The sequence below is a fragment of the Anastrepha ludens genome, chromosome 4, assembly GCF_028408465.1.
Source record: "Anastrepha ludens isolate Willacy chromosome 4, idAnaLude1.1, whole genome shotgun sequence".
NCBI classification, from domain to species: Eukaryota; Metazoa; Arthropoda; class Insecta; order Diptera; family Tephritidae; genus Anastrepha; species Anastrepha ludens.
Window position 1 is genome coordinate 75,603,705 of NC_071500.1, and position 15,138 is coordinate 75,618,842.

Below are 15,138 nucleotides of genomic sequence, written 5' to 3' on the forward strand. Positions count from 1 at the left end.
ACGAACTATTAAGCTTTAAATAATAAATGTAAACAAAAATTTCTGTACTTGCTATTATTTTTTCTTATTTGGTTAGTGCATCTATTCAAGTGAACCAATATAAATCAAGTACAATATTACAGCTGTTGAAGTTTTATTACTGCAAAATACCGTTATATGGCATAATATTTTGATGCATGTTTATGTTCGAGCAAAGTACAGTCTTCACTTGAATTCTCAGAAACCCTTGTGTTACTAGACCATATACGGTGGCTTTAATAACCATTTTCATCCTTAAAAATTATGGCCGCCCTCTAATCAAGTGAACCGGACTGTATGTACTTCTGTATATATATATAGGTATATACTTGCAACCTTTATTGAGTGTTTGGCCGAGCTCCTCCTCCTATTTGTGGCACGTGCCTTGATGTTGTTCTACAAATGGAAAGACCTACTTATACAGTTTTAACACGTTCCCTGTCCGCTGAGCCACATATGGTTCAGTAAACGTGCGCCTGATAAGCACTGATACGTTCCTGAGCCATATGTGCGTCAGGGGGTATATGAACCACATGTGTTTCATGAACGTGCAGAAGCAAAAATGTCCCTCTACGCTCATGGACCATATGTGTTTCAGGTGGAAATACCCTACATCCGTTTTTTGTTTTTTAATTATTATTATTACTAAAGCTATCCTATGACTACAAAAAAACAAATTATTCAAAAAACCCTGTTGGACTTGTCGGTCAATTTTGCATTTTTGTATTGGGACAGGGAACGTGTTAAGCCTATTCCGAACGGCAAATATGTGGAGTTTTTTCATGGTAGAAGGTTTGCGACCGCTATTAGAAAAAACTTTTGTAAATAGTGTTTCATGCACGGAGATTCGAACCTACGTACTTCCGAATGGTAGGTACACCTTATCCATAATGAAAAAAGTTCAAATATAATAAAAAACGTTTGTTAGCCGCTAAAAAATTAACTGGTGCCACCCCAATACTCACTTTATTAACCATAGTTATGAAGTTATCAAGTGGAGCGAAATTAAAGTTTTTTATTAAACTTAACACTACTATATTCCCCCTACTCCCAGTAGGATGGTAGGTATTTTCGGATGTGCTCTGGAATTGTTTTCGCTGCAAACATTGCTGCAAATACTCGCAATATTGTATTGGCATTTTTAAATATAATATAACTCCACTTATACTTGCTAGTGTAGAACGATTTTGATTTGTTGTAATTTACTGATGATACATCAAGTCCAATTGGAATATTTTGATCCCAGACTCGTTTCCTAATTTTTAATTTATAGAGGTCTAAGATACCCTCCGAGTAATCATAAAAAAAATCTGTAATGACTCATTCGCTATTTTTCATCGGTTTTATTATGCTTATGTATTTGCGGACAAAATCTCATCCACAAAAAGCGTAGACATTTTTAAAGCCTTAAATCCGCCCGTGACAATCATACAAATGCACGCATGTATATCACGATGTATATATGCATGTATGGGTGTATATATAATATCTACTCAAAAATGCATTTAATTGCACCGAGATTGTTGATTTCAAATAAAAAATGTTTACTACGCACACATAAGCATGTGTGAGTATGTAATTTGGTCTTTTTGTGAAGCGGTTCGTTGTTTAGTATTGTTCGTTCATTTGGCAATATTCGTACTTAAAAGCTTAAAAATAAAAATAAAGCGACGATAAAACCAAATAAATTAAGAATGGCTATGCTTTAAGAAGACCCAGACACAAGAATTCTTGACACAATGGACGAAATTAGCGAAGAAGTACCCTCAATGAAAGTATAATACATTACACAAAACACACATTTGTGTATTTTACCGGTATATCCAGCTATTTGTATATGAAGTTCATAAAATTACATGTACGAGGTGTGTGAGTGAGGTGACTTTACAAATTTTGCAATTTCTTATATTCTCGGTATTTGTATTTTTTGTTTTTGTTTAGGCTCACAAGCGCTGTAGCCCGTTTCTGTAAGGAATCGACAAAATTGTCCATTATATCGATTCGATCCCAACTGCTCGATTGGTCGGGAAAAAGTGTTTCTGTAAGCATAAATCGAAAAAAGGGAGAACAATGAGAGAAATGATTGCCAATCGACAAGGAATGTGTCGATGGTGGCCGATCAAATTGACTCATTTTTCTACAAAAACCCGACAAGTGAGAGTGACATCAGTGTGACGTCAAATCCACTAATTCTCTTGATCGAAAATAGTTACAGAAACGGGCTACCGAACATATGTTTAGAGTTTACAGATACAGGGTAAGACATGTTTTAGTGTGCTCGGAGAGTTTCTGCTACCGAAAAAAATGGATCAAAATCTTGCCTCAACCACTATGCTCACCGGGCTTGGTCCCTTGCAACTTTTTATTGTTCTCAAAATGTAAAATGCCTATTGCAACAATTGTGGATATAAAGTCCGCATCGTTGAAAAGCTGAATGGCTTTTCGGTCAGAGGTGGTTCGATTACTGTGAGGGGACAAAATAGATATTGATGAACTTTTCGAGGGAATTAAAAAGTCACCTTACTTTTTGAACACACCTCATGTATTGTATATTATTCCTTTATCCATATGTAGAACGGTTGTTTAACAGACCATAACCTGCACTAAAATTTAAATAACTCTGTAATGCACCTTTAACTTTGAGAATTGTATATAATTGGCAAATTTTGCGAATCGAACTTTTTTCTATTGGCTTTACAAATTGGCAAATAGTATGCCCTAATGAAAATTATTACAGTCACTAAGCACTTCTGTACAAAGAAGAACATTAAGTAAATGATAATAATCTGATTGTAGCCATAGATGAGTAGGATTGAGCGTGACTACCATTCGGTTTGAAACGAGCGCAATGGCCACTGTGGGTATGAAACACCAAATGAAAACTTTTTTCTACGGACGTCATAAAAAATTGTGTCGTAAAGTATTGATTTTAAGTTTTAGTTATATTAAAGGTATTGATTTGTTCTATTTGAAGCTGGATTGAATATGGATTTATTAAAAGAAGAGTTATCGCAGTCAATCTAGTAGTTTTAGAATACGTGGGTAGGATGACACATTTTCTATATCATTATTTTGGTTCAAAAATCATACGCTTTACAATACGATCGATAAACAGTTTGTTTGTCGATTGTTCAGATTATTGCAGTTCCTTGTTATTTAGAAAAAGAATAAAAAGCAAATTTATAAAAAGCTGGATACATGTATAATGAGCTTACAAAATATTCCTCAATTCTTTATGGTATTAGTGTCGGAACTTATTTGACAGAAGAGCGCTTTCAAGCTCGTAAGTATTGATCCACAAGGAGTTATATTCCGCCTCTGGAATGTCATTTGGCATCATCATTATTACTTTTGGAAAACATTGTATTTGAACACTTTTAAAAATAAGGTTTTAATTACGTGTCGGATGTAAGTATGTACAATAAAAACTGCAACTACTCGAAACATGAAAATACGCTGTGCTAGGATCATTACTAAAATTCCTAAAAACCATATTTGTATTATCAAAAACTTCCGTTTTACCAATATTAAGTCATATTTCTTCATCGATTAATTAAATTTGGAATATTCGTCATAGTAAAGTTATAAAGCGTTTTTCAATAGGTGCGCTTCAACTTTTTTCCGATAGGGAGGGCGAACGGCGCAATATTTTTTATTTTTCGCTTGTCATTTGTAAACTTCATTAGTATACATTTCATCATGGAACGCTATACACTTGAGCAACGATTACAAATCGTGCAAATTTTTTATGAAAATTTATAAATTTTCCAAAAGATCATCTTCAGTGATGAAGCTCACTTTTGGCTCAATGGCTTTGTCAACAAGCAAAATATGCGTAACTGGGCAGAAAGCAATCCACACGTGATTCATGAGGCACCGTTGCATCCCGAAAAAATCACTGCTTGGTGCGGTTTACATGCCGGCGGCGTAATTGGCCCATATTTTTTCGTTGACGAGCGCGATCGCCACGTTACTGTGAATGGAAATCGATACCGCGACATGATAAACGATTATTTTTGGCCGCAATTGAATGGTATGGACTTAGACGACATGTGGTTTCAACAGGACGGGGCCACAAGCCACACAGCACACGCTACAATTGATTTGTTGAAGAGTAAGTTCGATGAGCGCATTATTTCCAGAAATGGACCGGCCGAATGGCCGCCGCGCTCGTGTGATTTGACGTCTCTAGACTATTTTCTTTGGGGTTATGTGAAGTCATTGGTCTACAATAACAAGCCGGCGACGATTTGTGAGCTCAGAGCCAATATTGAACGCGAAATTGCTGGAATTTCGTCCGATTTATGCAAAAATTGGGTTCAACGATTGGACTTTGTAAAACGTGCACGCGGTGGTCATGCAAAATAAATCGAATTTCATACTTAAATGTATATGTTCAAACTCGATAATAAAAAAAAAATTAGTTAAAAAAGTCAAACCGTTTGTGTTTTATTCAAAAAAAAAGTTGAAGCGCTCTTACTGAAAAACGCTTTAAATACCCTCAAGCATTAGATTCCCCAGGGGAAAAATGTAACTTATTTTCTTTTTTATTCAATATGATATGTAAATAATCGCACTGCTCCCGGAGTATAAAGTGCATAAGGCAACGTCAGATGTGCCAAGCAAAGTGTTTCAAGTAAGACTGCCAAACTGAAAAATTTTGAAAAGCTGCTATCACACTGTGCACGTAAAGTCTTTTTCGAGAGTAACTTGTTATTTGCAAAAAATTACACTGGTTAACTTCCTCAAACTACTAGCGAAGAGCTGTTCAACAGCCAAGAATCCCCCTCGGTACTTTTTGATGGCAAGTTTTCGCATTCTTTATTTGTCAAGGTTATATGCATTAAAATATCGAATCAAATGAAAGTTATTGCGTAGAGTAGAAGAAAATTCTTGTGGTTTTACTCAACTTAAATGTCGGAACAAATATTCGAACCGTGCGACGCGTAATGGGCAAACAATTTGAGATCTGGATGGCCTCGAAAAAGCTGGATGGCCATTTGAAGCCATTCAAGTTATGAGAGAAAGTGCCACACCTAAATAAGTGAAAATGCGCAACGCAATTGACTACTTATCAGCGGTTCCTTTATATAATTTTCAGCTGTTTCTGCACAAAATGCATATGGTTCAATAGCTGTCATCAGCGACCGCTAATCTCTGTGGCATAGAATTAGAGTTTGTTGCAACAAAAAGCGATTGTGCCACACTTTTTTCAAAAAGCGACAACGAAAATGCGGTAACTAACTGGCACAGGCGAACAGTATCGGACATGGTTGAACGAGAGAGTCGGAGTTGGGGATATATGGTTTTAGCAAGACAATTATATTGAGCATACAGTGGAGGAATACTTTTCTAGGTCGTTTGATTTCTCAATTGGGATGTTTTGGTTGGCCAGCGTGATCGCTCGATCTGACGGCCATAGTTTACTTCTTGCCGCACACACTCGGGGTTTCAAATTCAAGTGGCCAAAAGTAGTCGCAATTTGCATCAACTCTAGTGGCGGCTACCTATGAGATATCATGAAAAAATTAAATTTATTGCTTCAATTAAACCTTAAAAGATTAATAACACTTTCTAATTATTTTCGAAATCAGAACAAAAGAAAATCGGATGCTACTTCTAGCGCCAACTTTTATGTTGCATATGTTAACTAACACAGTGATACATATTCATATATGTTCAAAAATGCATTTGTTTGCAGAAAAATGATTTTATTAGTAAATTTTTGTTTCCACATAATTCGACAACACAATTCGCTGAAAATGTTTTCGAATTTTCTTTCGGATATCAACACTAGAAAGTAACACTAACTGCTGCGTTAAAAAGTCACTTTGCTTGCACATCTACTAGCGCCTATGTAAGACGCCTTTATATTAGATCAATTTTCAGCTTTTGAAAACAGAATTTTTAACTTGTCTATTTACTGTTGTAAGCTAAACCGTTTGAGGTGTTTAAAAAGAATAATAACGTATCTTACATATTTGTACTTGTAGCAGATATGTGGAATGTTTGTACAAGTACCCACTTATGTATCCACATAAATGCATGAACATATGGATGAAGTTGTTGCGCCTAAAGCGATGAATTGAATTAACGACCAGCCTTTGTTGAATGACCAACCAAATAATTCTGGATTGTTTGGCAGGCTGAACCAGCTCTTTGTGCCTGCCTTCTTAAAGAATTGTTTCAATAGCAGACATGCCCCACATTTGACACTTCAATTGAAACTCCCTTCCAGCAATTTCGCTTTTCACACTTTCCTCTTTTAAAATATATATGTATTTATTTGTAATAATGTGTTGCACACACTCTTTTAATTTTAACACAGTTTTGGATTTGCACACTTTTAATATTATAGAAATCGTGATTGACTTTTGTGTGAGATATTCATGTACATCCATGTGCAACAACTTCTGAATGGGTAGTTAAGCACTTGTTGCTTATGTCAATTAATTTTTTAATTAATTAACAGGAAAGGTTATTGCGCCAAAAAAAAAAAAAATGTTATGAGCTTCCGTTGCTGCTGTTGTTGCCTTTATTCACATTTATACCTCCACTACAATACGCCAAAATTATACTTTTGGAGGTGCACTAATGCTGCGCCGTGTTTCTCCCGTTTTCACTCAGCTATAATGACAAATTTTTGTCCACATATAGCTGGAGCCGTACTGAATAAAATTAAACTATGCGCGAGTAAGTATAAAGTTTTCCGATTGCCTTCTCATGCTCTAAAGCGTTTTCTTTTGTAAAGTGCGACGTGTGCGCGCGCGTTTGCTTTGTCGCCGCAACTGAAAAGAAAGGTTCAAAACGCAAATGCAGAATGGCATCGCTACTTGTGGCGCAAACGATTTTATAGAGTGAAAGGCAACAAGTTACCGGTGTATTTGTGAGCGCCAACACCAACGCCGCTGAAGCGCCGCATTCGTCTTAGCTATTGCTTTTGTTGGGGCTGCTGCAACTTAAGTGAAGGTATGTATGTATGTGTATATAAGTATGTATTTACGTACAAATTTTGCTGTTGCATATATAAGACCCTACTGGAAAATACAAAAGAGAGATGATTTTAATGCTAAAGCGAACTAGTCTGACAGTAATTAAATATTCATTAGTGGAAATCAGGGATAGGGGATTATCTTGTACTTAATCAAATATATTTATGTATAAACATTTGCTAAATGTGACAAAATAAAAATATTTTTTAGTGTTTTAGATTTGACGTAAACCTCATGAACTGACGAGCTTTTAAAACAGCTGTCAAAATTTTTATGAGAAGTAGTTTACACAAATTATGTAAGTTTAAGCGACGATTGCAGTGTGTAAATTCAAGAGAGGGCAGAAAGCAACCCTGTCTAACGGAGTTAAACAAAAATTTCTCGTTTCATTGATTTAAATATTTAGTTGATTTCTCCTAATGAGTATTTTAATAATTAAAAATAATTATTACATTTTTTTCCAAAGGTAGTAATTAATAATTGAGTTATAATTGTTTCCTTTAAAATGAATTATTACCTTTTATCGAAATGTTTGTCTTAAAAATAATACCCGATTTTTTTTTATTTGTACCTTTAGGAAATAAAATATCAAATAATAAACTTTGATCTTTGCTAACAATATGAAATACAAATATCATTAAAATGAAAATTAATTAATTAGTATTATTTTTTAATAAAATTGTACACATATAAGAGTGTTGCCTTTTATATTTTGCGCCTTTGCAACACTACGTTTGATGAGCAGTAACTCGATATTTTGATCGAAAAGTTAAATTTTTTTTAGCATAAACTTACATATGCATAACGTTTTCACTTATGAGCTACATATATTTGTTCTTTTTTCAGTGAGTTGAACAATTCATCTCGCCCAAAAGATGGAATTAACGCGTGAAAATTTCGTGAAGCACCACAGTCAGTCACTCTGAAACGCTGATACAACGAGTTTTAACGTAGCGGTCGGCTCTTGCAGGATGAATTTCGTTAAGGCCGTCCAGGATGTTGTGCGCCAATTGATGACGGAAGATCGTCATGCGGCATCATGCGATTTGTTCTCGTTGGATACCACATAATTTGCCCAATTGCCCAAAAAAGGACTCGTGCCGATTGGTGTAAAGAAATGTTGAAGAAATTCAGCCGCGGTGGTTTGTAGCACATCTATGACATGGTAACAGGTGATCCAAGATCTATGCATACGAACCGGAAGCAAAACGGCGATCGACAGTATTCCAAGACGTGCTAATCCAACAAAAGTTGTTCGCTAAAGAAGCACCTCAAAGCAAAAGGCCGTATGTTTTTCAGAAAATCTGATCATGTCGCAACTGTCGTACCACTAGAAAAACTTAAAACAGCCAATTCTTTGTGGTATCCAACCATTTGTTTGCCTTAAGTTTTCGGAGAAGCTTTTTCAAGAGAAGTTTTCGAGCTCTCACGTATCGGCTCATACAAGAGAGTTTTTAAAATTTCAAAAGATCGGCTTAGTGGGTCATTCGCCTTAAAGCCCTGATTCGGCACCGAATGAATTCTTTTTGTTCCCGAACATCAAAAATCAAATGCGAAGTCAACGCTGTTGAAGCCTTTAAACAGCTCTTGTGGAAGGTATCCACTTCTGAGTGGCAAAAGTGCTTTGGAAATTGATTCTAGAGAATGCAAAAGTTTATTGACTTCCATGGGGAATATTTTAAAAAATAGGAAGCTATTTTTACTTATCACTTACTGTTGTGTTTTACTCTGTTTTCATTATTGTTCGCAAAATATAAAAGACAATATACGAGGGATGTACATAATAATATTAATAAAAATAATATTTTAATTTTTACTTCTTAAGTTATAATGGGTCTATTTTCCGATAGAAGGGCAAAGTTAAACGTATTTTATAATAAATATATACATACATAAGCATTTTTAGGTGGATGGAGGAGGATAGTTCCATGTGTAGAAGGACAATTCTTCTGCATATGGTTCAAGCAGCTTACAACTCCCGGGATTAGCCCAAGTATCCTCTGGGTAGCTTCCGAACACCCGTTCGGGAGTGAGCTAAAGTGAGAAGGCGAAACATTCCATGATAGCTGGTTGTGCGCTGTGTTTGGGACCCGCCACTTAAAAAGCCCCCCCCCCAAATGGAAACAGCAACAAAGCCTCGGATGAAAACTTCCAACACTGATGACGACCCCTGCAAACGAAATAAGGAATACGATTTGAGGGCATGCACCTGAAATGTCCAGTCCCGTAAAGGAGAAGGTGCCTCTGCCGGCTGGTTGATGTCCTCGTGAGAGTAAAGGATGACATCACAGAAGACCTTGCGACGTCTTCTACAGCTGCCATGTAAAAGAGCGCAAATTCGGTGTGGGAACGCCCCGACGGAAGAGAAGGACGATGCGACCAAAGATTCCTTCTATGAGGGCATGGAACGTTCCTATGAGCGCTGCCCCCGCCACGACATAAAAATCGTGCTTGGCGACTTCAACGCCAGGGTGGGCAAGGAGGGAATTTTTGGTCCCACAGTTGGAAAATTCAGTCTGCACAAGGAAACATCCGGTAACGGACAGAGGCTGATCGACTTCGCCGGGGCCCGAAACATGGTAGTCTGCAGCACCAGATTCCAGCATAAAAAGATCCACCAAGCTACCTGGCTGTCCCCTGATCAAAAAACGCGGAACCAGATCGATCATGTTGTGATAGATGGAAGAGACGCTTCGTGTATTAGATGTACGTACGATCCAAGGACCCAACATCGACTCGGACCTTGTTGCAGCCAAACTGCGCACACGCCTCTGTGCAGCAAAAAACGTACAACTACCTTCGCAAAGAATGTTCGATATCGAAAAGCTGCAATCATAACAGACAGACAGAAAGTCTACCATCGACCAAATATTCACAATACGCCAAATCTTGGAAAAGACCCATGAAAGGAGAATCGATACACACCATCTTTTCGTCGATTTCAAAGCTGCATTCGACAGTACGAAAAGGAGTTACTTGTATGCCGCGATGTCTGAATTTGGTATCCCCACGACATAGACGAATGGATACAAACGTTCCGGCTTTGAAAGTATTCGATGCGGTACCAGCTGGTGGTAGCAGAGGAAGAGGGCGGCCTCCTCTGCGTTGGAAAGATCAGGTGGAGAAGGACTTGGCTTCACTTGGTGTGTCCCATTGGCACCGGTTAGCACGAGAAAGAAACGACTGACGCGCTTTGTTAAACTCGGCCAAAATCGCGTAAGCGGTTATCGCTCCAATTAAGAAGAAGAAGAAACCTTTTTCGGTTTCTGTTTTTGGTTTTATTGATTCTATATTAAGTACTACATATACTTATTTCTGAGCTGCCTTAGTTTTATCCTCTGATTTTTATTAAATGGCGAAAAATGTGAATTACTGCTAACAGCGTAGGAGAGTTTACACTACTAGAGAACAGAAAAAAATAAGTATGATAGTAGTTCCATAAGAAGTAAGACCAGCAATTCGAGAATAATGAATTTCTTCACAGGGTAGTGGTATCTGCCTTTGCTTAAGTTCACAGTCTCGTACAGAGACAAACAATACATACACACATACATGGTATGTACGAGTATAATGGAGATTCAATAGAAAATAATGCAAAAGTGTGATAAAATATGTTTGTACACTATACGTATTCTTTAGTAATAAAGAAAAGTGGTCGTGGCCTGCTGCGGAACCACTTCGCTCCAGCTGACGTGATTCGAAAGAGCAGCAGAAAATGAAACGTTGGCCGTTGCTGGCCACACTTATCAAATGCAATCGCTGTGCTGCAAACGTGCCGCAAATTTCTGTGTTCTATGCGCATTATGCATTTTTTCACACCGCGACACTGCATGTACTGAGCTGAAAAGAAAATGTTTCAGTCTGGGCCTTCAATATAAGCTTTATCCGCAGCTGCAGCAAGAAAGTGTAACATATATTCCTACATATACACATATACATACACATGTATTTGTAAATGTATTACCTATATTTGTATTACTTTCGCGGTGCTATTGTATGCAATTTCCCTGTTATGCCTCAAGTATGGTGACGCGAAATTTTCCTTTTTTCCATGTATCATTTACGAGTGCGACACACATATGTATGTACCTATCTACATTTGCACATACATATTTATGATTTTTGTCATTATAGTTTTAAGTATATACATATGTGTATACGAATACTTATCTATAGATTAATGCGTACCTACTTATACTAGGTATCATTTTGCAATTATTTTTAAATTTAATTTGAAAGAACACTTTTTTAACTTAAGTCCGAATAAATATTATTGATTATAAAAATCCCGCCCACTTTTTGTAAATATTCACACTAAATTTCCGTCCAGCCATTTGATGTTACAAGTTATAACTTTAATTTTTTATGAATTTGTTTGATTCCTAAAATGTGCGCGGGTATATAAAGTTCGGCCGGACCAGAATTTAGCGCTTCCTTACTTGTTACCATGCATATTTATTTACATTCATTGGATGTGTAAATAAATCTTTCAAACATTTAGGGATACGATTTTTTCGGTCAGCTATGCAATGAAATTCTTGAATTATTGGTGGTGGATATCAGATGCAAAAAGCAATGTATAGCAGTTTAAGGGTCCCGGTGATCTAGAATTTTCAAAAAATCAATTTTGATTGGTTTTTGATAGGTTTTTAAGAAAATACTGTAAAATTTTTGGAAAGATATTCCCAGTACTTTCGATTCTACAGCAGTTTTAGCAGGTAGAGTCAGATTCGACACGAGGCCACTCTCTGAACTATAAACTCAATTATCTCAAAACAACTTTTTCGACCTGGTGCTGTCAAAAAAAAAAATATTCAATCGAATCGTCTGAAATTTTAATATTTTGTTTAGAAGATCAGTAGCTATCGCCCGTACTATAATCATATTATTACTTCAATTATTTCGTAGTTTTTTGACTAAAAAACAGAAAAAAAACGATTTTTAGAGTGTCAAATTCAAAACCGCGCCATTTTGTAATTTTTTTTTATTCTAGTATGGGACATTTTGGTTTTTGTGTTTCTGATAAATAGAAGAGCTAAAATGGACAACACCGTCCAGGTCCAATTTTTCGGGAGGGCCACTTCAGCGTCATTTTGAAAATTATTAAAATTAAACATTTTTTTTTTTAATTTTTGTATTATATGTAAAAGAAGTTAAATAAAAAGCCTAAAAAATTTAAATATCGTTTCTCATTTTATTTATTGTAAAAAAAATCCTGAAAATACCCTAAAATTTTCGAGCTCTAGACCACCGGGACCCCTTAACTCCGTTAGGCCATAATATTTTAGGTGCAAATATAAGTATATAATATATATATATACATAATTATATAATTGACAGTTCCTTCTATTGGGTATTTCCGAGCTCCTCCTCCAACTTGTGGTGTACGCCTTAATGTTGATCTACAATTGGAAGGACTCCGACTCCGAACATCAGGACGGTGGCCGCATATCTAACAATAATATATTATTACATATACTATTTTCTGAAACTTTTATTACTTATGCAAATACATGCATTTATGTTAATATTAGTGCTTCTGCATTTTATATATCGGAAAACGGATAACTGCTCTCAGATCTCTTGACATTCGAACGTGAAAATCGTAATGCCTTTGTGAATATTATTACACTTGCCATGTGATTATCAAAATTGTTCTTGTTACAACTGCGATGCTAATACTTATTTTACGCGCTTGCTATAAACAAGTCGCCTACTACCTACTGCAACAGTTGCCGCTGCTCGCAGTCAGTCAATCGAGACATTTGCTGCTTGCTTCGAATGGCATGCCACATACCATTTGTCGTCACTTGTCACACATTATTCAACGGAAACAGGTCAGCAATGCGTTTCCAACTGGCCGATCGCCAGCCAAATGCCTTAGAGACAGCATTGAACAGTGTCCAGCACCCAAAAGTAGTTGTTCGAGTAACTGATGGCAGTTATGGTGGCAGTGACTGCTAACCTAGTAGCTGCTGCTGCCATCATTTCTCGATCCGACAAGTTGACTCCTTTGCGTTTTCACCGGCAGTGATAGTTTTGGTATACATTCACTATTGTTTTTGTTGTGGTTGTTGTTGTGCCTATTTCAATTAGAGTTATAGAAAATTTCAATTTCGTTGGAGCTTCAGACAATTTTTAATTTTTCCGTACGTACTTCAAAGTCTGCGAAGGCCTCCTATTTATCACCTCTCCATCTAGCAGCTGTTGATCATGATTTACATATTCAATATTGTTCAAGTGCACACATACCTATATGTCTTTTAATAATAATAATATAAATGCGAGTGTGTGCAAGACATACAATATCCTATGTGCATGCATTTTTATTATACCGCGGGCATTTACGCATAAGGGTCTTATAATTTCATTGACACAACGATGGTGCACAGCAGCTCAAAGGAATCGAGGTAGATATAGACACATACATATGGCTTTATACATATACCAAAATAGTCAGCATAATTGAGGAGTCGATTTATCCAAATATGGCCGTCCGTCCGTGGTCCAAGGTTGGTTGGTATTGGCTGCCGCTGTGGAGTGGGGCATAACTACCATTCGGTAATGCCCGTATTCGAAACCTCGGGTACGAAACACCGAATGATACAATAGAAAAAACCTCCGACTGCATTTTTGCCAAGAAACAACTTTTCAAAAAAACTATCTGATGTTCGGAGCTGGCATAAAACTGTGGGCCCCTCCATTTGTAGAAAAACAAATAATAGGAGGATACCTTCCAAACACCCAACAAAGATTGTAAGCGCCAATTATTATTATTATTATTATTATTATTATTATTGGTATTGAAAATGGGCGAAATCGGTCAAAACTCCGCCCACCTCCTATATAACGGGAGTTTCCAAAAGAGACAAAAACTTGATTCCTCTGTTAATAATTATTACAAAATTACTTACAAATTAAAGTTTTGAGCAATGGACGGTGCCACGCACACTTTCTGGGAAATGTATACGTGTATATCTAGGCAACGACTTAATAAATCCTGGAAGCTTGATACACGTATTGCTCCTACTTCATTTATATTCGCCATGAATATTACGGGAATCCGACAAAACCACTTTTTATATGCGAAACCTTCCGTCCGTCTGATGTTACGCTCCCATTATCTATTAACTTTATTTATTTCAAAAATACAGTAGAAGCTTTAGAATAATATAAGAAACTTTTTCATGGCAGAAATAAGCACGGGGTTTTGTCATTGCCTTCCGAGGGAGCATCTTATCTATCATTTCATATTTCATGTCTGGGGTTCGGACCTGAACACTACTGAACGGTCACGTATCGATCCATTCGGTTATGGCGTCCCCATAAATGTTCGAAAATTCAAAAATTAAGATTTAAATGAAATTTTCAAACATTTTCTTATTCTTGATTGGCGCGATAACCGCTTACGCGATTTTGGCCGAGTTTAACAAAGCGCGCAAGTTATTTCTTTCTCGTCTACCACCAATTCGTACCGCATCACATACTTTTAGAGCCGGGGCGTTTGTATCCAACCGACATTCGGCTGTTGGATCTTTATTTGCTGCACTAGGCCTCTTACGATGTAAATCTCATATAGCCCATTGTTTCATTGCCTATGATACTCGTCGTCGTCAACGTACAAAAATTCAAAAATCTTCCGAAGAATCTTTCTTTCAAACACTCTAAGGTACGCCCGGATATCATCGGATATTATCATCATCTAAGCTTCTGCGCCATACGATAGGACGGGCATGACGAGAGCCTTATAGAGCGTTAGTTTAGTTCGTCGAGAGAGGACTCTACTACTCACTCTCTTATAAAAAATGTGCCTGAGCTATTAAGTTCTGCTGGTATGATTTTGATCAACGTCACCTTGCATAGCCGTACTAATTTTGCGGGGCCAATAAGGGCCAATCAAATGGTTAAGGTGCTTTCAGCCTTTCCTTTCTTTCCTTTGTTTTTCGGGATCGCCGAAATCGGATTTCTTCTTCGGCCGCCGTACGCCGAGAAATGTGGCTCCATAGATTTGGCTCGTAGATGCCATTATGTTGGGTACTACTCTCGAAGTGCAGAGGCCGAGTGGCGAACTTTTTTGCTGGACAGAGAAGTGTGCGTAGTTTGGCTGCAAAAAGATAATGATCCGCAT

At 37.0% G+C, this 15,138-nt stretch overlaps 1 protein-coding gene across 2 annotated transcripts in view; it reads right to left on the reverse strand.

Annotated features, from left to right (window-relative positions):
• Positions 1-6,821, reverse strand: part of LOC128859868 (agrin) — a 34,816-nt gene extending 27,995 nt beyond the window's left edge. For both annotated transcript variants that reach the window (XM_054096986.1, XM_054096984.1), the window contains exon 1: positions 6,570-6,821. The gene's annotated coding sequence lies outside the window, so the exon portion shown is untranslated. The remainder of the gene's footprint in view (positions 1-6,569) is intronic.
• Positions 6,822-15,138: the final 8,317 nt, after the last annotated feature.